The sequence below is a fragment of the Coenobita brevimanus genome, chromosome 91, assembly GCF_032717465.1.
Source record: "Coenobita brevimanus isolate Jiangsu-jjx chromosome 91, ASM3271746v2, whole genome shotgun sequence".
NCBI classification, from domain to species: Eukaryota; Metazoa; Arthropoda; class Malacostraca; order Decapoda; family Coenobitidae; genus Coenobita; species Coenobita brevimanus.
In genome coordinates this window covers 6,340,767-6,368,195 of record NC_137044.1, presented here as the reverse complement: position 1 = coordinate 6,368,195, position 27,429 = coordinate 6,340,767, and positions in this window count along the sequence as shown.

The window sequence follows — 27,429 nt, the reverse complement described above, 5'->3', positions numbered from 1 at the left end:
AGCAGTCTGTATCTGCCCTCAAAAGTATGACGTTTGGCAGTGTACAGTCTGTATCTGTCTCAGTAACGTGAGACATGTCTGTATATAGCCTGTATAACCCCCCCCTCTCTCAGCACCATAAGGACTTGCAGTGTGTAGTCTGTATCTGCTCTAAATGTGCGAGGTTTGGCAGTGTGTAGCATGCATCTATCCTTAGAATCGTAAACTCTGGCAGTGTGTAGTCTGTATGTGCCCTCAGGGAAGCGGGGGCAGAAAATCACTCCGTCGTATCGCTGGCCATTATCTAGGTTAATATCCAGGCGGGAACCCTAGCGACCAACCGGCTGCCCTACTCCCGTCCTTCATTATCTCCACGACACATCTTCTTTTTATGCCTCTCATTAACACTCTACCGCCATCACCGGACCCGTCCCTCGCCAGCCGTCGATGAGGAGGCATTCTGTCATGGACCCGTATTCTCGTTGGCTAAAGGAGATTCTTCATAACACCTCTTCCCTTGCTATTTATTTTGCCTGTTACGCCTTATTATCATCTTGCATGTTTCTGAAGCAAAGTATAGGCTATCGCTATCAGAAATATTTGAGCAGAATATAAGAAAATATTAATGTATACTGTGCAAAATAAATCGCTAAGGAAGAAGTGCTACAACGTTCCCTGAACCAACGAAAATATGACTCTAGAAGGACCAGAGAGTTACTTGTCATGTTCCCCACTTTAGCCTTAGGTGCATTAGATTTCCAAGGCCAGGCTGCTACATTTGCATCTACTTTTTACACCACTTATAAAATAAGAGTAGAATTGCTGAGACCTATGGCGATGCTCTTGTTTCAAACAATTTGCTGTATAAAGTAACCAGCCATATCAGATAACCTACTATGGGACTACTTTTATGTTTCAATGGGCTTAAATGAAGAACTTTTACTAAAGGTGCTGCTAGATGGCGTCACCACAGGTGTCAGTTGACAGGAGATTTTTATTCTTCAAGTCAGATAACCGTATATGGGACCACATTTTGTCACAATAGGCTTAAATTAAGCACTTCTGCAAAAGTTTTGGCTGAATGGCGCCACCTCAGGTAACAGCTGATGGCAGATATGGATTCTCCATGTCAAATTACCTAATATGATACCACTTTCATGTCTCCAAAGGCCTCCTTTTAACATATCCGCCAGAAGAAGAAAAAGAACGCTGGCCACTCATTGACCTGCTGGCTATCGCCGCAGGTAAAAAATACCCAAACAGATATATTTAACTAATTTTTCTTATATTGTACAGGGTAGTAACGTAAGAAATTACAATAGGTGTATGGTACAACGATGGCCTAGGCCGTAGGTTACTTAAATGTAACTGTTTTTCCGACTCTGAGCATAGCTTTAACACCCCGTTTCTTAAGGCTTAGCAGTAGTCCTACGTGTCACACACCTTCAGATGTCACCACTTCAGCTCTAATATTCTCCGTCCTTATTGTGTACATGCTACGGTTGTCTCATTCAGAATTGGTGTGATGATATCAAAGTGGTGCTTTTATGTCATGTCGGAGAGTCTCGTGGAAGATCAGCTAAATCTGTTTCAGCGAAATTCATCAGATGACTCCCTGCCTCAGCCTTGGATCGAACTTGCGTCTTTTTAAACAACAAACCATTTCTCTAATCACTTGATCAATACCTACCCATCTCGTCTCGTTCTTGCCAAGGCTAATAAATCTTATTGGCCTTGGTCTTTGCTATGCTGAAACGCATCCTTTGTGTACTCCCTGGGGCCTTGAGTAGCCTTGAGTGGACGAGTCGATAAAACTACAGTGTTTTCTCCCATATACCTATTATTTATAGACCTTTTTTTCCCCCTCGGCCTACTTTCCTCATCGCCGTATGTCTCCTCCATTAATCTATTTTCTCCCCTTCGAAGTGTTTTCCCACTAAACACCCACCCACCCCACTTATCCTCTCACCTAACCCACAAACCCACCCCAAAGACCTACTTATTCACCATGTATACCCACTGCCTGCTCATTCACCCACTTCATCCTATTCTCTGCCCACTCACCCTGCCCACTAACCAGACGCAACCCCCTACCCACCTTGTCTGCCCCATCCACCCACCCCACCTACCTTACTCACCTTGCCCACCCACCCACTTGACCCCGCCCACCCACCCCACCCACTTCACCCCACCTTCCCAGCCCACCCACGCACTCACCCTGCTCACCTCTCCTTGCCAACCTACCCGCTTATGAACATACCCATCCGGCCACCCACCCGCACACCAACATACTCGGCCACCAACCTTCTCCAGCATGATAGCTTGCAAGTTTACACACACACACACACACACACACACACACACACACACACACACACACACACACACACACACACACACACACACACACACACACACACACACACACACACACACACACACACACACACACACACACACACACACACACACACACACACACACACACACACACACACACGTACAACTGCTTTTACAGAATAGATGTCTTTATATCGACGATGTATGATAGGATTGGGCTGGGTAACTTAAGCACATGTCTGTATTTGGCACAGGGCTACTGATTTTGATCTTAATCAGTACATGCGATAATTGAAGCGGAGTCACGCAGCGCTTGATTACTGTATACCGGACCTGCTGGCCACTCATACATGGAGTAAACTATTTCGCTAAATTCCGATTGACTTCTTGGTAGGTTACGTTGAAACATCAGCAGATGCACTCTCATGTTTATTAAGATCACATCATTGCGAACCGAGAGAGAGAGAGAGAGAGAGAGAGAGAGAGAGAGAGAGAGAGAGAGAGAGAGAGAGAGAATATCTTACCCTATTAACCTACAGATCGTCAGATAACGAAGTAATCAAAGTGAGGGCAGGGCACACACAGAGCTGGACCCGCCCGCCCCTCTGACCCCATCTATATCTCCCATCTATCCTAATTCCTCACCCGCGAGACCTCTGGACGGATGACGGATCTACGCTTCTGACCTCTCCCCTCCCCCTCCCGCCTCGTCCGTGTGCTCTCCTCGCCCCCATCTCCTCACCTCTCCCCCCTCTCCTCAGGTTGCTTGCGATATATCACGGTGGACGAGCGGCGTGTTGACAGTCCCACATATGTAGCGTTCGGACCCCCGTGGCGACCCCCCTTGACAGACAATACATGGTTTCAGAGCGAGGCCCCGACATGCTGGGATTAAGAGCCCTGTTCTAGTTGGGATAGGTTTCATAGCACCTGTTCCTCAGCGATTTAGCATAGTAGCGTATATTGTATTATAATTTTCTCTTGTATATCTTTAATATCGACTTTATATCAGGGAAATGCTGTTGGATATTAAGGAAAAAGTAGGTAAATTTAGTCGTTGAGGAGGATGTGCTACGAAGTCTCCAATGCAACCTAATACTGTCCTAAGAGCGGAATTCTCGTCGGCATAGAAGGTTTCCTAGCAACTCATTCTCAGCGATTCATTTTGCCAGTTAAACTAATATGTACTGTTATATGTTACGGGATGGAAAATGTATTGATGTTAAAAATATGCAAGTGAACTGCAAGAGAATGTCATGCAGAATAAATCGCATAGGAAGAAGTGTTATGAAGTCAGCTATGCCAACAAAAAAGGTGGCTCTGAGCACCCCGGGCAGAGCTGGAATCCACGTGCGTTCCCCTAATGACTAAATTGAGTGGAGGGAGGGCCTGGGTCGTGGTGTGCCCCTGACTCTACTGGGAAATTAGAGTGACGTTTAGATAGCCATCATGTTTGCAGTTACGTCTGTGTTTTAATCGTGCTTCTTAATCGCTTTTGTTTACAGCTTGAGTTATATGTGCAGCACAGATTTTCTTTAACCCCGGCAATCCAGTACCGTGTTTTCCGTTTTATTCTCCTTATATCCAGACAGCGTTGTTCAGCATTGGAGAGACTTCTACAACTAGGGAGTGTCCTGTCGTGAATGAATTCGTCTAGAGGCAGAGGACAAAAACAGAAATTACCTCAAGTCCTTGGAGTGAAGGGGTTAAGCTTAAGATACTAATGTACTGTGTAGTAACTTCATTTCGCTCTTAATGACAGATTGATTCACTTATATGTCAAACTATAATTCCTTTCATGATAAATAGTTACCCTAATTTTATAGTATAATGGGTGCATTTGAATCGAATAATTTTTCATTGTCTTTGTTTTTTGTCTTTAATTTCCCATGTGTTCTACTGTTTAGTTTAATCGTAACAACAGTGCTTACAATTTCCCCTAGAAGACGTCTTAATTTAACTTATTCTTGCCGCTTCCGTACGATTTTATTCACCTTGCTAAAGGCCTCACAATTTTAAACCCTAATAATTGTTGTATCTACTCCTCCACCGAGTCTCTCTTAAACATAATAGAATCATCTGAAGCGGAAAGGGGTTATCAAATATGAAGGATACACATAACCAACCGATGACACTATAAAGGTAACTGAATATGACAAGAATAAGATTACAAGTCGAATATTAGGGGAAAAAGTAAATGACGAAACTAAACAAGAGCGAACGCGACTTTTCTTCTTTTTTTATTTGTTATGTTTCCCCCCCTGTTATCATCGATTGGCACTGAAGCAGTCAGTGCCAGCGTAAATGTCCCATAAATTAGGTTGTTGGAATTTACACGGCAGTTTCGTCCATGGGTGGCTGACCAGTAGATCTGGTACAATCATGCGCTGCGTGACTTCGCTTCATTTATCACATGCACTGATTAAGATGGAAATCACGGGTCATGTGCCAACTACAGCCATGCGCTTAATAACCCTGTCCAATCTTATCTCCCAGAATCAGTTAGATAACATAATATAATATTTTTCCCGACGGTGAAGACAGAGATACATTATTTACCTACACTCTTCTATTTCAGAGTAAGCATTAGTTATGCCCCATGTTCTTTTTTCCTTATCGGGAAAACAAAGCGAAACTGCTATATAACTGCATACGCCATGATTTACCAACCATATAACCACATTGACCAAATCCTAGCTCCTTTACATCATAATCCAAAGAACTCAGACTCTTTAAGATGAAAGAACGTATCCTCATGATGTACATGAATGTGACATAACTTTCTTTGTTCTCATAATATCTGATTGACCAAGTGATCTGCATATTATCAGAAAGGTACCGCCGTGAGTGATATCCTCTCCTTACCCTTCAGTCCTCTCCCTGGCTGGAAGGAACTTGTACGCAAGGTTTCACACCAACCGAAGATCAGTTGTTAGTAGTTGAAAGTTTCTGAACTGCACGGGTAACAAAGTCATCGCCAACTGTTCCTCGTTCAGTCTGGCAAAGCTTTTAAAGCCGACCCTAACCCATTCAAGCAGATGACTTATTTTGTTGCTTTTTTCTTTGCTATTTCCAGACTGTTTAACTTAACTTTGGAAAAGCTTCCCTTATTTATAGAATTTATGAAGCTATAGGTAACCCCTCCAGCTGGGAAGGTCCTACCAGATCAGCATAATTCTCTTTTGATTGCAAGAAGAAGGATTGCAAAACACATCATATGCTTGAAAGGGTCAACGTTAGACAGTAGGTCTTTGGTCGCTGTGAGCCCTGACTATGACTTTTCTCCAGCCATGGACAGGATTGGTGGGTGGGCAGAGAGAAGCACTCAAGCCTATTCACACTCCAAGCTAGGGAAATAAAATGTAAACCTTTCTGGGAGCTACAGATTGTATACGTTTATTTTTCTGATTAATTCAAATTGTACGTAAACAGAAATATCATTTATAACTTTTGATCTAGAGAACTCAGCCTAATGTAGCTAGACTGGAATGATGGACAAGGGGTAAGGAAGATGTAAGGTGAAGGGAAAGGATGGAAAACAGAAAGCATGCACGAGTAGAATGTAAGTAATGCTAAGTACACGGTCTAATGAAACATAGACCTTGGTTGAGTAAGAAGAATGGGAGGGAATGGGAGAATGAGAGCGAGGAAGAGGAAGGACTGGATGGCATGATAAGTACAGTATGTAAAAAAAAAAGTTCAGTCTCTTCTCATTGAGTTGTTTCACCGAAGTTATCATACGACCTTAAGACAAAGAATGAAGAGCTGAGGATAAGAGGGAGGAGGAAGGAGAGAGAGGAAAGGATGGAGAAGGAAGGGGGGGAGAGGGAGGAAAAGGAGAGAGAGGAAAAAAAGGAGAGGGAGGAAGAGGGAAAAGAGAGAAAGAGAGGAGGAAGACAAGGATACTTATGAGGACAAGAAGAGATTAATTGTGAAGAGGGAGGGTGGTTAAGAGAGGACTGGGAAATGGGGAGAAATGGAAGCACTCCCGTCTAGTATATAGGCTACCTCTGTTGTCGCGGTGGTGTACTCGGAAACACACTCCGGACGCAACCGATAAATCTCGGGTGGGGTCTTGTTTACTCCTGTGTGTTTTTACCTAGAATTAAAAAAAAAAGAGAGAATAGGAACCTGGATTGTTAATTCATCGAGTGCGTTTCGTCTTCTGGAGAAAGACTGGTACAAAGCAAAAACTGAATGTCTGCCTTACTGATCCTCGTGCAGTCATTAGTCAATAATCTAAGTTTTTCGTCTTTCCTATTCATCTGTATCAAGAAGCAGTGTCAGAGACAGTCATGCTTGCCTGTCCACTGAGACCCTGATGAGATATTTATAATTATCGAGTCATATTTTATTCACGTTCTCTTTTCTATCAATTTCTTCTCTATAATGATAGATAGATGTGAATTTTGTTTATTCTTTTTAACTCTGTAACCTTGTGTGTATATATATATATATATATATATATATATATATATATATATATATATATAAAATGTATATATGTCTGACATACCATGAGCAATTTTCTTGAAGTCATGCATAGCAACGATGATTTTTTCACTTTATATGCTGACACAATAACAGTGCCGTACTACAGACTCGGGTATATGCAAATAACAGATTGGTTTTACATGCCTCACTTCATCTCCAGGTAGAAAATGATAGACCCCCATTTAACTGTCAGGTTAATAATTGTACATGTCAGCTGGCCAGTCAGTCAGTCAGACGATGGTGCTGAAGTGATGCATAGCGAGGCGTGGGGTAATTCAGATGCACGTCAGCGTCCCCTCCAAACAAGCCGCTGATGAGCAACACGCACCGACAACACCACGTGAGAAATAGCCGTGAGACAACACCTTGAGAAGTAGCCTTAGCAAAACACTGAAATAGCCTTAAGAAAACAGTCATATAACTTTAGGAAAACATCTTAAGAAATTTTACTATAGTGGGGTTAAACCAACATGACGTATAAGGACGTATAATTCTAGGTATACTGTCTTTAATTTGACTCAGATTGTCGTCCCTTTGCAGCTTATTTCATTTACCTCAGTGGTAGGTACTACAACCCTTCATCCATTCCATAACACTTCTTGAACAGCTTCATACATTAGTGTAAATCTCATGTTATAGCTCAGCATTCCAGGTGCAGAGATGGTAATTTTAGGCAAGGTTGGAATAACAGGGGGAAAGTTAAAATGGTATCAGGTCCTTATCGTCCGTTCTGGAAGGTGAATTTTTATGTCAAGTACAAAACTCAATATCCATCAGCCTGAGCAAATCCATAACCACACCTAGCCTTAAGAAGCAAAATTTTACTAATGACTTCTGGGAACGGTAAAGCAAAACAGAGTACATTAGCGAGGTAACATTTTTCTCTTTCTCTATGCGGAAAGAAGGAATCCAGGGCTGAAAGCATGCCAGTTTCGTTCCTCCCAAAATAAGTTAAACAAAGAGAGTGAAAAATACGATTCGTACATTTGGAGGTGCCTGAATTCTGCCTTTTCCTTTCCCATCCTTCCCTAAAGAGAAAGACAAACCCGACAGCTGGATACAGAGTGTGAGGTTCATGTTTGGTAGTATGACCCCCTCCCCTTTCTTATTCTCTCTCTCTCTCTCTCTCTCTCTCTCTCACACACACACACACACACACACACACACACACACACACACACACACACACACACACACACACACACACACACACTTCCTTTCCCTCTCTCTGATCTGATTTTTTCCTTGCTTGCACCGATCTGATTTCACCACTGCAGCAAGCATGACATTCAGCAGTAAGGGACTTTTGTGGCAAGTCTGATTTTCCCTGTTTCTCGCTGTTTCCTTGTGAACTGTCATTTTTTTTTTTTTACAGTGGAATAATTTGCCAGCATGTGTTAACAGTATTTATTTACAATTTTGCTCGTGATATTTTTCTTTATTGCCTTCCGAATCACGTCTAGAATCACATTTTTAAAATTAATTTATTCTTGCTACCTCACGAAAATTTTGTTAAGCTCTGGGGACACATTTTTCGCAGTTATGGGATTAAAAACACTGTTGTCTCTAAGTCCTGTGACGTCTTTATATATATATATATATATATATATATATATATATATATATATATATATATATATATATATCCCTGTTAGCACGATTTTATTCATCTCTGGAGAAACACAGCACAACATGACACAACACAGTGCAACAACACACACACACACACACACACACACACACACACACACACACACACACACACACACACACACACACACACACACACACACACACAACCCAACAAAGTAAAGCACGATAAAAGGAACAATGGAACACAGCAACACCAAAACAAAAAGCCCAGCACAACCTTACATAATAAAGCAAAATGTAAAGCGCAGTACAGCATAACACGACACAACAAAAGAATATAAAACCACGACACAGGAAAATAAAAACACGACACAATACAGGAAAAGAAGACAAAAACAACACAAAAAAGCATAACACAACATACCAAAATATAATAAAAACGCACAACACAACACAACGCAACATTACACCCCCTCATACGAATTGTCTAAGTGCATATTTACCATCAGCGTTTCAAGACCCCCCACCTGTGCAACCCGAATGACATCTTACGCTAATCACTGCCTATGAATACCTAAGTGGTCCTACGGTTATTTGGCTAATGATACGCATAAGGAGCTGGGTCTTGTGAGATGAGAACACCGGGAGGGAAAGAGGATGTGGGTTTATGCGCTGAAATTAATGCTCTTAGACTCCTATATTTCACTATCAAATTAATAATATCGTCTGGCGCTTGTCGGAATAGACTGCCTTTATTAGAGTACCTGTGCTAGAATATCTATGCTGATGAACAAATGAAATTATTTTGCGAAGACTTTGGTGTAGAGGTTAATTTAATAGTGAAAGGATAAAAGAAATACTGGGTTATGGTTTTACGGTGAGAGGATTTTGGAGAGTGAGCGTGATTGGAATATGGGGACGACAAGGAACAGAATGCCTAGATAAGGTAGCTCATGACACTGTGTGAAGGAAAGATACGTGTCTTGGAAAAAGGGCCCCATAGTGTGCAAGGAAAGGTTTGCCAGGAGGTTATTTTATCGGTCATTCCTCACAAGATACTACGTCCAGCGGTAGTTATAGATACATAGTACAGATTGAGTTTTAGGGACTTGAGTGATGTGTAAGTGTGTCCCAAATTCACTGGGCCTGTAATTGATACTTCTCCTGCTTCCACACTTTTATTTTCATTTTTTTCTGGATCCTACTTCACCTTTTCTTGGGGTGTGATAAAGGTGAGGATGATGATAATGATTAATAATGATAACAGCTCGATTTATGTACTTTTATCATTATTTCTTTTTAGCCGATCAACTATTCTGTGTGTTCTCTACTTTATATTTCCATTTACACCATCCCACGTCCGATCTGTCGTTCCTCCATACAATTCCTGTTTTCGAGGTATTACTTCTAGTCAGTTTAAAGAGGGATACATTCTTACAGTTCAGAGTTTAAATAGATTACATCATTTTAACAGATCATAATTATGTTCTGCTGTTTAGTCTTTTTTGTTATATATTTTGTTTTTCTCCACTCCTTTCACGCAGTTCCGTTTTTTCCCTCTAGTTTAATAGTCATACGTTGAGAGCATTTAATTATTTTATTTATTTATCAAAGTTATTTTTATTACTTCCTTTTCTCTTGTTGCACTTCTCTCAAATCTTCCACTTCATTCCTTCTCACCTTCGCTGTCTCAATCTCAGCTTCACCTACAAATTATCCATTCACCCGTGAGGATTATGTCTGCTTATCTATACTGTCTTCATTTCACAGTTCGTATATTCTTATGTTGTTCCTCTCTCTTTTTCTCCCTCGTACTCTTTCTCACTTTCGCTGTTCCAACTCTCAGCTTCACCCACAAGTAATCGATTCCCCCGCGAGGCTTGAATATGCTGATTAGCGTTGTCGGGACGTGAGTAATCGGGCGAGTGCGGGAGATACTAATGATAATCGCCAATATCAGTCGAGATGATCGCGAGATAAGGCTGTGGTCTTCCCTCGCCTCGTGGTGTATCTCAGCGTGTAGTCGTATTTTAAGGCATCGGTGTCTGATCCAGGGTTCATCTCTCGGCCTGCATCCCAAGCCACTCGATGCATGTACGGCGGGAAGGTAAATCCTGGGGAACACCAGCCTGCGTCAAGGCTGTAGAAGATAAGCACCATCCTACCTTTATAGAGATCATTATGTCTCATGTCTCAATGTCATAGTCCCCCCCATCTCGTCCACCTTCCATTTCTGCCTGCATCCCAAACTACTCGATGCATATAATTATAGAGGAAAGGAATATCTCTTTGGCACTTGCGTGCTATAGAAGGTATGGTAAACAGCTTCTTACTTGTATTGCTGCCATTTCTAAGAGTCCTTTCTTCATATCCCAGTGTCATATTCCCCCTCCCGCTCCACTTCCCAGTTCTGCCTGGATCCCAAACTTCTCGAGGCATGTATCTATCTAAGATAAAGCTCTGTGCACTTGTCTGGCGTAAAAGATAAGTAGCATCCTACATCTACAGGTGTCATTTCTAAGTCTCCTTGTCTCATGCCGCAGTGTCATAGTCCTCCCCCTCTCCCCCCTCCCTCCCTCCACATTCCTACTCTGTGTACATTCCAAACTGTCCCGTGTATATAGAGAGGAAATATCTTAAGCACTTGCCTGCCGAAGACGATAATCAGCGTCCTACCTCGGTGCCTATTATTTCTGAGGCTCCTAGTCTTATGTTCCAGTGCCATAGTCCCCCCTCCCACTCCACCTTCCATTTCTGTCTGCATCCCAAACTTTTAAAGGCAAATATAGAAGAATGGTAAACCTCTGTGCACCAGTCTGCCATAGAAGATAAAAGCAGCATCCTACCTCTATGACTGCCATTTTTAAACGTCCATTCCTCATGTCGCAAAGTGGGGGTAGTCCCCCTCCGGCCCACCTTCCTACTCTGTCTACACCCCAAACTGCCTGATTCGTGTCCGGAAGGAAGGTAAACCTCTGCACACCTGCCTGCTATAGAAGGCAACTCACGCCCAAAATTTTGCAGCCCCATTTTAAATCTCCTTATCTATCTTTTTTCTTAGATTGTTTACTTAGCATTTAGTTCAGGCTCCGGTGTCGTAGGCAGACTGATCCAGACCTGAATACTTATGGATTGGTGAATGGTAGTATAATTAAAGCAAATGTCTGAATTGTATGGATCCAGGATTTATGGGTGTCGAGAAAGTGCGTGAGAATTTCTCGAAACCATTTCGCCGCCAAGTACCGTAATCCCTCCCCCCCCCCTCCGTTTCCTTCCTGTTGTATAATACTCCTTCCCACTCCTGCCATCATCCCTATCTATACATTGCGTGTACAGAATTTCGGAGCGTCTGTTTGCAGTAAGAGTCATAGAAGATAATCATAACCCTATCTCACTGCCTGTCAATTCTCTGTTATCTATTCTCATCTCGAAAAAAGAAAGTCCCCGAGCCCTTCCCCTCCCTTGGCCCAGTACACCTCCCCACACCGCCTGCATCCCAAACCACTGGATACATGTACGGTACAGTAATATAATCTGCACCTAACCTCTTTACCTGTCACATCTAAACTTCCTTATGTTGTACCGGGGAATACCAACTTCTCCCTCTCCCCATCCCCTGTCTTTCCTCGCTGTTACCCAGTAGTCCTTTCCACTCTTATCTGCATCCCAATCGTACGATGCTTGTACAGAGGGAAGGCAAACAACGAAACACATAATTGCGATTTGGGCTATAGTAAATAAGAATCACAACCTCGTTGCACCTGCCTTTTCTATAGTACATTTTCTCCTGACTCAAAAGAAGAAACTAAAAATGGAAAGAGAAATAAAAGAGAAACAACACATCCCCCTCATACAGCAAACAATAAATAAAATAGAGATAAAAATAGCAAACAACACATCCCACCTCATTCCCCTCATTCTCACTCTGCTTACTCTCTAATCCAGTCCTTGCGTGTACAGTGGCGGTCAGTAATTCGTGTACATCGTCTTACAGCCGTGTCCAGCCCTAATGAGACCTAGCTAAACTATCGAGTAATGTTCAGGCCGGTGGGAGGGGTTGAAACGTTGCTGCATATATTCCAAACCCCAGACGTGTAAATGTAGTACAGAACATAGCTGTATGGTCAGGTAGTAGTAGTAGTAGTAGTAGTAGTACCGTAGTAGTAGTATTAGTTATTATAACCCCAGGTTCATGTGATCGTTAACTCAGTGGATTGCAGTACGAAGTTGCCTTGCTTCCACAGTCCACCTTCTCATTTAGGGGGATAGGCAGAGGACCCCCGACGGATGTTATATAACCGGGTAACTTCATCGCCTGGTCATATCTGTGTCACGACGTGAAGCCGTCCCTTTCCGGCACCACGGTCATCTAAATAAAGAAAAGTTACTCCCCGGCTCGATAAAAATGATCTTGCATGACGTTTTACGTGGGGTTTAGTGTTTTCTGTAATTCTGAGTAGCAAATTCATGTTAACTAAATATCCTCCCAGATGTGATGGTTTTATACTATAAGCTCCTCACGATGATGTCATATTCATTTGAATTAGGCCACCACCAGACGATTCTATTCACCTTAGGAAAGCTCATTATTAAAGGCTACATTTAACCTCGTCACTTCGAAGAACTCCCCTTTAATCTCAAGCTTATCATCACCCCACCACTTTCCCCACACTAACTTTTCCTCTTCATCACCCCGACCTTCCCCTCCATTAGTCACCTTTCTTAACTCTCTCCCCCCATTTTTTTTAATTCATCAGCTCCCTCTTCTACGGCTCCCCTTCATATCCTTCCATAGTTCACAGCTCTTCCACCACTACACCTTCATATCGATCATTGACTCCTCTACTGCTTCACCAACATCTCCCCCACAGACACGTTAATCTCCAACATAACGTCACTCCACTTCTGCAATCACTACTCCATCCCTCAGACACTTCCTTCCTCTCCATCATCACCAACTCTCCTCCTTCCACACTACCACTCCCTCCTCCTTTTTTATCTTCTTCCCCCTCCCCATTCCCCTCGTCTTCGCCACCACATCAGCTCCTCTCTGACATAAGGCTAACCCATCAGCTGCCATCACCACCCCCTACCTCTTCATCACCTTCATCTCTCCCCTCCGTCACCAGTTCCTTACATGTCCATCATTATTTCAGCTATCTCCATCACCTTATCCCTCCATTTCCCATCGCTCCATCACCCCTTCTTCTGCCTTCCCACCCTTCCCCTTCACTGACACATTAGCTAATCTACAACATAATGTCACCCCTCCCCCTTAGCCCTCGTCACCTTTGTCCTTTCCTCCTTCCCCTCGACCACTCTCCTCCTCTCTCCTCCATCACCCCTCCCCCCCACTTCTCTTCTCTCCTTCCTTCCTTCCCACCGACACATAAGCTAATCATCAGCATTACATCACTTCCACAACCGTTTCCCCAGCCACCCCTCCTCCATCTCCTTATTCTTTTATCTGCACTTTTTACCCTTCTCTCCCGCTCCTTTTCTCTCTCCCTTTTCCTCTTCTTCCCCATTCTTTAATTCCTCTTCCCCTCCAACTACCCCGATTTCTCTCGCCAGCTACCCCATTCCACCCTTCATCTACCCCTCCTTCGCCTTCACTTTACTCCTTTTCCCCCTCCTTTTTACCCCTCTTCTCTCTTCAGTCTCCCCCTCATTTCCCCTGTGTCTACCTCTTTTTCCTTCCTCCATCTGCTCCTTTGTCCCCATTCTTATATCCCTCTTCCTTCCGTGTTTTCCTCTATTTCTCCCTCCATCAAATCCTTTTCCCCCCTCAATCTATCCCTCTTTCCCCATCTTTTCACCCCTCTTCCCCCATCCTGTTACGCATCACTCCCCCTCTTGGCCCTTCCTTTTACCACTCTTTCCCCCTCAATCTACTCCTCCTGCTCCTTCCTTCTACCCCTCCTTCCCCTTCCTTCTACCCTCCTTCCCCTTCCTTCTACCCGTTCTTCCCCCTCCATCCTCTCCTCCCCCCGTCCCTCCACCCCCATTCCCCTCCCTCTACCCCCCGACACATTAGCTAATCTCCACCACACCGTCACCACACCTGCCGCCCTCACCACACGCAGACGCGGAAGGATCTGAAATGGCCTTTACATTTAAGTACAGATAAGGCCTATTACCATTACAAATAAGCTCAAATGTGTTCGTAAGGCAGGTATTTTAATGACTCTGGATATATGTTTCTCTCTCTCTCTCTCTCTCTCTCTCTCTCTCTCTCTCTCGACTGACTTTATCCTTTTTTAATCCCTTTCTCCTTCTTTTTCATTCCCCATTTTCCCCTTTGAGTTCCTTTTTCCCCTCCTTTCTCTCAACAATACATGCACTTACTCCATTTCCTTCTTCCGGTCCCACTCTCTAATATATTTCCATCCATCCCTCTTCCAGTCCTTCTTTGCTTTTTCCTCTTTCTATTCCCACTGTTATCTCACCCTCGCATCTCCTTTTGTTTTTTCTCCTCAATTTTGTCTCTCTCTCTCTCTTACCTATCTCTTTCTTCCTCTCTTTCTCTGTCTTTTTTCTCACCCTCCAGAGTCTTATCATTAACTCCTTTTCCTCTGTTACCTTCTTTCTATCTCTAAGCTGCTCTTTTCCCCCCCTCTCTCTCTATCTCCTCTCCCTTTTCTTCTACCTTTATCTAATTTAATTCCTTCCCCCCCCCCCATGCTTACTTTTCCTTACATTCGTTAGCCCTACTTTTAACCTGTCCTTGCCTCTCACTTTTAGCTGCGTTATAAGATGCCAGATATATGAAAACAACATCAGCTGACATTGCTCTTATTATTCTTGGTGCTGAAAAAAAGCTATGAAATATTCCCTCTACTCATAATCCATTCATTCTACAGCAGAGGAATGCCCTTATGACCGCTCTCCACGCCCAACCACAATCCAGACCATGTCATCCATTGTATTTGTCCCCCACGATCTTTCCTTTGCTCCCCAGATACATTTGTTCTTGGGTATTCTGATATAGTCTTTCATTGCACTCAAGCTACTACTCCTACAACACCTATTTTCACGGGCTATTATGTTCCTGTCCGAGTCTCACCGCTTAACGTATTTTCAGACCATCCTACCTGTTGGATTTCTCGCCACATTTTATTTCATTACCTTACCCCACCTTTGACGATTCCAGCCTTTTTCTTCCAGTTCCCTCCTACGAACACATTTACTCCTCTCTCTTCCATTCATCCCATCATATTATTGGCCAATTTCCTTCTCCCCCTTCTCTCTTCTGTATTCTTTTCTGTCTCTGTTTCCTCTCCTTTTCTCCTTACATCCTTTTGTATTTTAGCTCATATCCTCTTTCTGTTTTACTTCTCTTTCTTCTCTCCTCTTTCTCCACACATCCCTGACCGCTGCATGCCACCTACGCAGCTTCTTAGTGGGTTAGCACAAATGAGATAGCAGTAATCAGATTTAATACCTTCTCTAAATAGCTTATAACGCCTTAGGACGTACTCAACTAGCGTAATCTCTTCAGCCCGGGGACGTATTTTTTTCTGCATATATATATAACTAATGCTTTCACCAGTGTAAAAAAAAAAATCCAGATAAATTTTTTGTATACGAACTGTGTAAGGAAGTAGGTTTCGAGCGGGTATTTGAAGCCAGTATATTTCTGCATATTGTACACTAACGATGATGTCCTGTGTAACGATGTCTAGTTGTGAAGGTTTTAACCAAGCTTATAATTAGCAAGACTGGTTCAAGAAGTCCCATTCAGATTGAAATAAAATCGCCTGGATATAGCATGAATAAAGTATTTTCATTTCAACAGTTAATTACAGCATATGGGTATCATTCTTCCACTTGAACGTTCAGTTTCAGTCTGTTGAGATCCATCTGAACAACCAATTTCAGCATGTAGTATAATTCATCTATTTGAATATTTTCATTATGCAGGTATTCTTCCACTGGAAGATATAAGCATATAGATGCATTTGATATAAGCATATGGATGTAATTCACCCGAACAAGTCACTGAACTGAATTCAAGACAAAAATACAACGAGAGCCATGTGAAACGACGAGTATAGGGCCCCTGGAGTGCTGAATATGCATACCCGCTAATGACAGGGGCTGCGGTGTTTGCTGAATGGGGAAAACGCTGACTTATCATCGTTTTGACACTCTGGCGGGTCTGAGTGGGCCTCTCTCTTTGACAGGTAATCAAGGAAAAGGCATCACTAGTCTTTGGCTGTTATTTACGGTGATTGCCGAGCGAAAACAGCGCTTTGAGTTGTTAGGGGGAGAGGAGGAGTGAGTCCGTGACCGGCTGGCGTGAAGGAAGGTACAAATGAGCAACTGGAATGAAAGGAAAGTTACGAGTCGACCTAACTTATCTTAATTTCTTGATTTTCCGGTTTTTTTTTTTTTTTTTTTTTTTTTCTGTGATGAAAACAATGCAGCGAGTTCTTAGGAAGATATGGGGAAGTTTGTGGCTGGCTCGGGTGAAGGAAAGTATAGGTAAGGAACTGGAATGGGAGAAAAGTTTCATAACAAACCAAACTTATTCAATTGATTGCTACTTTTACTGCCATTTGCGCTGACTGCCAACAGACAACATCGCTAAGAGTTATTAGGAGGAACGAACCTGTGACTGGATGTGGTAGCTAAAGGAGAGTATGGGGGAGGGGGGCAGGTGTCGATGAAAAGCTGCGAAATGATCTAGCTTCATATTTAGATGGATAAATACATATGGCTAATTAATATTTTGTAATTTTCAGTGGAAAAGCGTGTTCATATATAACGTACTACTAAGTTTCTAATTATAATGACAGCGAGTCTATGCTCGGCGTGAGAAGCTAGGGAAGATTGGCCAGAGGTCAAAGGGAACTACCAGTATGACTCAGCCCAAGGCATTTTACAAATTGTTAATTGGGGTTAAGTTGTATTTTACATGATGAATGACAAATCTTGCTTGTTTTGCAATGAAGAATTATACGCACAAATTAAAGTTCTTTATGGAGAAGACACAGCAACTTTGACCCGACTTGGACCCTTTTCGAGTATATAAAATCGCCCGAAAATTTTTTTCTCAATAAACGCAATTTTAGAACATGGGCAAAATTCATATACATGAACAGTTTACAGCATCTAAAATCAAGACATACTTTCTGTTGTATATACTAACATCAGTGGTATAGAGCAACTGGAGAATTTATTTTTAAGGTTAATTATTATTAAAAGTGATATTACGTGAGGTTTATAAATATCCGAGACTCTAAATTGGGTGTTTCACAGAGATTGGAAGGTAGTTAATGGTATCTGTTTCCGTATTAGATGGATTTAGTGGATCATTTATCATGTCTGTGACACTATCATCACCATCATCGTTATCATCACTACCACCATCATTATCACCATTGTAATTCATACATCCTGTTTGTAATAAGGCAATTAGAATCCAGAGCTAAGCAAACAGTAAAGCAGAAGCTGTCAAGAAATCGCTTAGTAAGGCAAGTAGCACATCCATGAACTCATCATTCAGGGTTTGGGTTGTAAGATACCCAGCTTCCAAGTAGAGATGCCTTCGCCGTGCCAGAGATGAGATTCACAAACTTAAGATCAGTTCTTTTCATAACTGTGCTCTTTTCACCGTAGCGTCCCCCAGATTTTCATCCTTTTTTTGCTTATATTCCGTAGCTTTATAGCAGAATAAAACTCTGCTACGATTATATCCTTCACCTAGCACTTACACTCTCCCAGTCAGTCTCCCATTCTCTATCTTCTAGGAGAGTATGCGAGTGAACAGATAGACAGACAGCACATCCTCGTGACCAGCATCATATTCTAGTATTAATCACTTGTTACAGTCAGCATTCAAGATGGAAAAATGGCAGTTTTAGGCCAAGTTATAGTGACCATATATTTAAGACAGGGAATTTGTTGTAAGTTAGTTTGTGGATCTGGGCAGGAGTGTGTAACTTACTCGCGCAGTTACTCACTCCGGCCAACCACCTGATTATAGGCTGCGGAATAGACCCAGGGACGGGGGGAGGTTTTTTGCATTTACCTTTTGGGATGGGAACCTCTAGAAATGACCTGACCTTAGATGCACCCGAGATAAGCGCCTGAAATACGTGTGTGTCTGTCTGGGTGGAGTTTTCTTTTGGTTGTTGACGCTCGTGTTGTTGCGGGGATGAGTGCCGCGTGGATGCGTGTGCGTTGCGTGGATGTGTTGCGTGGATGCCGCCGTGTTGTGTGGATTCGGGTGTGTTTTGTGAATGTGGGTGTAGTTCGTGGATTCGAGTGTTGCATGGATGTTGGCATGTTGCGTTGGCGTGGGTGTGTTCCATGGATGGGCGTTGCGTGGATGTGGGTGTGCTGTGCGGTGCTGATGTGGGTGTGTAGCGCGGATGTGGGCCCATTGCGGGGATGTTGGTGTGTTGCGTGCTTGTGTGTTGCATGGATGCGGGTGTTGCGTGGATGCGGGTGTTGCGTGGATACTAACATGTTGCGTTGGTGTGGGTGTGTTGCATGGATACGATCGTGTTGCATAGATGCGGGTGGATTGTGTGGATGGGGGTTGCTGCGTGGATCAGGGCCTGGTTTTTCGCATGCGTGTATGTTACCTTTCATGTTTTCGCAATAGACTGAAACCAAACAAGTATTTTCTTTGTGCAGATCAGTTATTATATCCGTCCCCATTCTTCGCTGGAGTCAGATCCCCACTACATCTCATTGTGCTCAGTTGTTATGCATGTTTTCACGACAGAAGGATATCAGACAAACATTTTCATTGTTTCAGTCTGTTAATATAATCTTCCTCTTATTATGGTGGACGCAAAACAGCACAGGATTCCTCCCTGCTCAGTCGCTAGGTATGTTTCCAAGACAAACCAAAATTCGATATGCATTTTCTTTGGGCATATCTCCTACCGTACTCGTTCCTGTAATTTTCAACAGTCAAATAAGTTAAAAATTCCACCTTGCTCAATCGTTAGGCATTTTTAGCAACAGAATAAAAATCCGACAAACATTTTCTTCATGCAGTGTTTTAATATACTCGTCCTTGTATTTTTCTAGAGTAAAATCAGCACAAAATTTCGACCGTACTCAATCGTTGGTCATGTTTTCGTGACGCACTAAGATGCAACAAGCATTTTTCTTTGTGCAGATTTGTTAATATTATACTCATCCATATTGTAAAGTTGTCAAAACAGCTCGAAATTCCACTTTGATCATTCGTTAAGCATGTTATTAAGACAGACCTAAATTTGAGAAGAATATCCTTAGATCTAAGCTGTTTGTACTCTTCCCCATACAAGCATTTTCTTTGTGCAGACCTGTTTATATTCGCCCCATACAAGTTTTTTTTTTTTTTTTTTTTTTAAGATCTGTTAATTTTCGCTCCCCGTACGAGTACTGTCTTTCTGCAGGTCTGTTAGTATATTGGCTCTAAGACAAGCATTTTCTTAGTGCTAATCTATTTATGCTCGGTCCCATACAGGCATTTTCTTTGTGCACATCTGTTTTCATTCGCCCCCATACTAACATTTTCTTTGTCCAGACCTGTTAATATACTCAGCCCTTTCGTATGCTGGAGTCAAAACCACAGTAAATAATCCCACCTTGCTCAGTCGTTAGGGCGAAATTGGATGCTGGCAGGGGGACCCAATTGAAAGTAATTTTTACCCCTGGACCCATAAAGCATCCCAGGAGAACGAGGCCATTAGGAGTTACCATTATTATCCGGCAAGAGACAAAGCGGATCTATCGCTGGCTGGGCGGCAGATTTTCATACTGTATACCATTTTTGCACTACATGTTAAGTTTGATTTTCCCAGGAATATCACCTATCCGTTTTTTTTTCTTTTAATTAACCTACCGTAACCTGATACCAAGACAACAAACCTGCATTAATCTAGCCTAACCAAACTCAGCTTAGCCTGACCTAACTGAACCTAGCAGATTAACCTAACTGACTAAACAATTAACCTAACATGATACCAGGAAAACAGGCCTAACATTGTGTAATCTTTCCTGTATGAGGAAAAAAATCCAAAACAAATGGCACACAGAACGGACATCAGGGGCCGGACGCACTACAGCCTCATCGCCTTCTCATCCTTTATTTGGTGTCGAATGTTTAGCTTATTACATGCAGGTGAAAGGGTCGAGGCATGATCTCGGGTTGGGGTCAAGGCGTCGTAAGGATGCCAGTGGTTCTGTACTGCCCAGAGCCGCAAATGGTTCGCCTGATCTTTATGACTGTGTAACTTAAATCGAAGCCGCTGACATATGGGCCCCGAGTCACTGAGATACGATATTGCTTTGATAAGGGACTGGAATGAGAGAGGAGGGAAAGAGGAGGGACGGACTGAGATGCACAGATACATGTATTAGCGGAAAGTGAGAGAGACATGGGAGGAGGGTGGGATGTAGATTGAGGTAGGAAGATAAAGATGGCATGCGTGTTGGGTGAGAGAGAGAGAGAGAGAGAGAGAGAGAGGGAGACACACACACACACACACACACACACACACACACACACACACACACACACACACACACACACACACACACACACACACACACACACACACACACACACACACACACACAGAGCAAACCCATTACCGCCCCCATCCCAGTTACAAGCCCAGTGGTGACCCCCATCCTCACCCCTCAGTTCCCACTCTTACCATCTGCTACTGTTCAGCCCCTGCCTTTAGTCCCTTCAGTACTATGACATTTTTTCGTAATTCCTCCCAGACGATTTTATTTTGATCTCGTGGTAAAGGGGTAAATGCAGTCTTATTTAATTTCCATCTGAAGTACAGTAATGGATTTTAATTTTTTCTGACTATCCCTGTAGATGATTTTGTTCTCCATTTCGGGTCTCTGGTGGTGAAGGGTTTAATGCAGTCTTCATTACCCTTTTCAGTGTGGTGACTTCGTTCTTATTGCATTATTAGGAGCTGCCCATCCGTTTGTCACTCACTAACGCCTTTCGGAAATGAGATACTTCACTCCCATAGGCTGTAGAGACTTAAACGAAGCACAATAGTATGGCCCAAGAGTTTCCGCATCGTTCTATAGTGCCTTTCATATGACGGTCTTATTCGGCGTCAGAAATATGTCTTGTCCTGAAGTGGTGAAATGATCTCCGTTACCACTCTTGCTGCGATTATTTCTGTCCTGTTTCATTCTTGCTACCTCCAGACGAATTTGCCTAGCGTAGCAAATACCCCTCAGACTCACGTAGACCTCCCTTTAGTGAGGTAACGTCTCTTCTGTTGCGCTTTTTGCACCTTCAGACGATTGTATTTATCCTAGAAGATGCTTTTCTAACACGAGGATTTACATTTAGCCTTTCACCACAAGAGCTCTCCCCTCAGCTGTATAAAATCGTCTGGTGGCAGTTAGAATTAAAAAAAAAAAAAAATCTTCATCGGACTGGAGAAGTTATAGACCATCTCAGCAGTGTTTTGTTTGTTGTCGCGGAGAAGTTCAGAGGAACGAGATGCGATTAAAGGTAATGGTTTGATATTTAGCCTCGAGGTCCCGTATGAGGTGGCAAAGTGTATGGGAGGTACGGTGGTGAGGCTGGGGAGAGGTTAAGTGTGAATATAAGTTACCTTCATCCTGGTGTGTGTGTGTGTGTGTGTGTGTGTGTGTGTAAGGTGGCACGGTGAATGGAATGTATGGTGGTGTGGCAGTGGGAAGGTTGAGTGTAAATATATGGTATCGTCATCTTGTTCTGTGTGTGTGTGTGTGTGTGTGTGTGTGTGTGTGTGTGTGTGTGTGTTTGTTGGGTGGCTACGTTGTGTTGCTGGGTGTTAAGTTAATCCACTCAGGTTCCTGTAACACTCCCAGCTATTAAAGTTGTGTTTACTGGGAAGATAAAATACTTTCGAACTGACTCAGCTGAGGAGGATCCAAGCCGTCCCGGAACTGAAGCATCTTCACAATAAAGGTATTCTCAGTATTGCGTCAACGAGAGTATGAATGGTGATTGATGGAAGCTTCTTTTTTTTTTTTTTTTTTTTTTTTTTAGTCAATGGACTCAAGGATAAGGATAGCTTAAGCCTACAGCCCACTCTGTTCACATTTAAAGTGAATCTGAGACTAAAATCAGTTAGGCATCATTGTACTAAGAAGATTAATTGAGGCTGTTGCTAATGTTTTACATGGTTGTGGCGAGGATGAACTTTAACACTGAAAGGTACAGTGAGATCCACATCAAACCACTGCAGTTCGAAAAATCTCTTGAACAGAATAAAAAAAACGTCTGGAGGTAGCGAGAAAGCAAGAAAAATACTCAAGCTGAAAAGTCTAACTCTCCGTTTGGGCCCCCAGCCTCCACCTCGCTCTCTGAACGACAATTATTACAAGAGCGACATAATTGGTGGGTCGTAGGCGGCACACTAGACTATCACTGCCCCCCTACTGAGGATGGGGGAATAGACGCTGAAGGGTAAGAATGCCACCCATTATATGCTGAGAGAGAGAGAGAGAGAGAGGTCTTTTTTTAGTGAATAAATGAGGTGAGTAAAACAAGTTTGCTTAACGTAATATTCACAGTAGGGAGTAATCGGCTTGTTTATAGTTCACGGAACTAGGCTGCTATCACGGCTTGAACACTAAGTCTTGGTTGCATGAAATTTGATGGGACAAAGTTTGGGGTAGAAATAATATCCATCGGTGTTAGTCACATGGGTCCTCCTCTCTGATGTTATTCGGGCATCAACAGAGGAAAGAGGTTAGGGATGTCTGTCAAGTTAAGAACCAATGAATGTGCAATAGTATTTGTTCTTGTCACGGTTGTATTTGGTCATACTCTCTGATTTCAACAAGATAAAGTCTGAAGATTTAGAGCAGAATTTTTCCCCCGCCTTGGCCATTGTCCCTCTTACTATTGACTCCCCAGGGAGTCTGAACATTGGGAATATATTTGCCGTATATACTTTTACTACACCCCGCCTTACCTCTAACTCTGACATGAAAATCTGAACAGCGAGACCAGACCATTACCCCGTCTCTGCCGCATCGTCTCACTTTTGACTCCACCGAGAAAAAGTTTGAAACCTCGGGAACAGTCTTTTACCCCTGTCTCTACCACATCTCCAGGCACCTGCCAGTTATCTCCTAGAAATCTCTTACGCGGCTGCTCGGGAGGGTAAGAGACACGTTACGCCCGTGGGTTAATAGGAGGAGTAAAATTGAGTAGTGAAAAATGCAAACTAATTAATCTGCACCGCTTTTATCTACGCAGCTAATAATTCATAATTCCTACAAAAGCCTGAATGACGTTAGCAGCTTTCACTTATGGTGCTACTTATTTTTTTCTTTTTTCGCTGGAACCTCTTTATGACGTTCATTTTGTGTTACTATAGCCGGATGATTTTATTCAGAAGAGGGGAGATTTTTTGTAGTGATTTGATATAGACCGTATACAGTATATCTCCATTAATCTCTGTAAAACGGGAACGTCTTACAGGACTATTTAAGTTACCGATATATATGATTTTATTCAGTCGAGGAAGGCTTCTCGTGGCGAATGAGTTAAGGGGGTATTCTGGGTAATCTCAAGAGATGGATGGTTAATGAATATACAGTAGTGTTCTATGTGTGAATTAAATGTGTGGAAAGCTAGTAGCATAACGGGATGCCTTTCCCTTGCCAGTCAGGAGGGAAGTCATGCTTTTTCCTCGTGTGTATATGCGTTAGAGCAAGCGAGAGAGAGAGAGAGAGAGAGAGAGAGTGTGTGTGTGTGTGTGTGTGTGTGTGTGTGTGTGTGTGTGTGTGTGTGTGTGTGTGTGTGTGTGTGTGTGTGTGTGTGTGTGCGTGCTTATGCTGATGTATGAGGCTGAGGCCTTAGGATTAGGTGGGTCCCCCTCAAAAAACAGGGGAAAAAAATAGTAAATAAAAAGATTTCTGCTGTGCTTTATATATTGAACGCAAGATGAAGAGATTTGCAGTATTGGACTGTGGTGTATACTCTGTTTCAGTAGCCTACTGTATGTTTACTCTCATTATATCGCTCGCTGAGGTTACATAATCTGGCATCGGTATCTTCGTTATAGAAATGTATTTCGGTTACTCAGAATTGCCAGACATAGGCTACCAATATATATGGGGAAATATTGCTCAGTGCGAGTTAATCTAACTTAGGGATTTCGTTACTTCTTTTGCCGAAAACATCTCAGTCTGTTGTTTGACTCTCAACCCCAAAGTTCATCCAGAGTGGCGGCAACAAAACCGATGGAGGTAAACCAGCCAACATCTCTTAGAGTTTCGAACCAGTGCTTACAAAGCAAGGCCGACACATAGATTTGTGCCACACGATTAGTGGCAAAAATCATTAGGCCATGAAACGTCTATACGGCCGTAAGAATTTCTTATCATGCTTTCCCTCTATATTACCCACCTTCCTACCAGTACTCAGTCCTTCACATCTCTATGCTCTCCAACTACATCACCTTCTTCCTCGAATTAGTCAAAACCTGATATGTGTATGCATACCCACCACATCACCATCCATCTTCGGTATACTCAACCTCTAATTTGTTTATACTTCCTCACCACACCACCCTCTTTGCTTCCTGTAATCATCCCGTGATATCTTGATACTTCTCCACCAACTTACCCTCCTACCTTCCAGTACGTAACCCTGATTTGTCTATACTTCCCTGCCACACCACCATCCTTCCTCCAGTACTCAACCCTTGATATGTCTGTGCTTCCCCACAACATCACCTCCATGCTACTAATGCTCAACCGCTGGATTCTTTTAGAGCATACCCACAGCTTAAGTCTCCCTCCAACCAGTACTCAACTGCTGATATTTCTTTTTACTTTCCCCTCGCATCATTCTCCTTCAGAGAACCACTTAACTCTTGACGTCTTTGTGCGTTAACATCACATCTCTCTCCTTCCAACCAGTGCTAAACCGCCGATGCCTCTTTATGCTTCCTCACGTCAACACGCTCCATCCAAGCAGTACCCAACGGCTGATATCCTCCGACACTTTCACACTTCATCACGCTTCATTAACCAGTACTGAAGAGTTGATTTCTCTTTATGCATCCCCACATCACCTAACTTTGAATTACCACTCAGCCTATGATTTCTTTCTGTGTCCCCATCACATCACTCCCCTGCCAACCAATACCCTGCCAATGATTTCTCCTGATACTTCCCCACCACGTGACACTCATTCCACCCATTACTATCCTGCCGACATGACCCTCAGCCGACAAGATTAACTTCCGAACAGTAGCCGACGTGATCCCCGACCATCCGAACGAACCGTCAGACATGGGTAATTGTAGGATGGGTGGGGTTCCTGGCTGGGTCACACTACCTTTTGATGACAGCCTTAATCCCGACCCTCCAGGCGTCTTCATATTGGGATGGTTGTTTTTGTTGGTGGTGATGGTGGTGGTGATGGTGATGCTGGTGATGGTAGTGGTGTATGTGTTGTTGTAGTTGTTGTTGGTGGTGGTGGTGATGGCGGTCGTGTATATTGATGTTAGTGGTGGTGGTGGTAATGGCAGTCGTGTATATTGATGTTGGTGGTGGTGATAAAGATGATGGTGATGATGGCGGTGGAGGTGCTTGATGTTGCTGGCAGTGAATGTTGTTGTGATTGTTGTTGCTGCTGCTGTTGTTGCTGTTGTTGGTAGTGGTAGTGGTGGTGCTGGTGGTTGAAGTGCATGTTGTGATTGTTGTTGTCTTGTTGTTGTGACTGTTGCTGTTGTTGTTGTCGTTATTATTGCTGTTCTGCCCAGCTGGCCTCCTCACCCACCGAGCCAGTGATGACGGGGGAATGTCAGCGCTGCATGTGGTAGGAAGGAGGACCAATTAATTTATTTTACTCATGTTAGATGTAAACAACAAGACTCTCATTTTCCTCCTTTTTCCTATTTTTCCTTGTTTTTGCCCTTTTTTTCTATTTCCACTTTTCCCTCTCTTCCCCAGCTTTGTTTTTTTTCTCTCTTTTCCTCCAGTTTCCCTTTTTTTTTCCCTCATTCTTTTGTCCTCATTCATTTTATTACTCCTTTAGCTGAGTAAAATCGTCTAGGGGTAGTGATCATAAAGATTATATGTCATTTTACCGAGGGGATTAAGGAAGATTATCTATAAATCCCTTAGCTCGATATCGACTCTAAGCTGAATAAAATCGTCTGTTTGCAAGGAAGTGGTAAAAGATGGAATTATACTGAAGGGCTAAATGGAGACTGCTTTTAAGAGTTTTTTTTTTTTTCCTCTCTCTCTCTCTCACACACACACACACACACACACACACACACACACACACACACACACACACACACACACACACACACACACACACACACACACACACACACACACAATCTCTACTCTTTACTCCCTCTCTCTAACTCTCTCTTTGTCTCTAATCAGTGTCCCGCGGCAGAACAAGAATTTGACGTCCAAGTTTTGCATTCTAATTGACTTAATAACTTGATCCGCCTGCCAAAACGACCAACTAATCTCCCGCTTTGCATCACAATCTGGCTGGCCTGGGTGCTTGGGTGTCTCTGTGTTGCTTGATTTACACACACACTTACCATCAGTCCTCTGTTCTACATAAGATCTGTTTGGGAGGAGGGATGAGGCGATGTAATGAGTTCTCATGTGTTTTTGGTCTTTCTTTTTTGATTGAATTATGATATATATGTATTTTGAAGGACGAGAGAGAGAGAGAGAGAGAATGTCAAAACTTTCTCTATCTCTTGTTCTTTTTTTCATGTTATAAGTAAGGTTGTTTTTGAAAGAATAGTAAGAAGTGAATGCCTCCTTCCTTCATTGTTATTTCTGCAGGAAGGACAAAGAAACACAAGTGCATTAATATGCACGCTTCTTCTTCATTCCTGTTGTAACAATTTTTTGATGGCGGGATAAGGAGAAGAAACTGTAAGAGAAAGAGAAGAAGATGTAGGAAAAAGAGAAGAAACTGAAGGAAAAAGAGAAGAAACTGAAGGAAAAAGAGAAGAAACTGTAGGAAAAAGAGAAGAAACTGTAGGAATT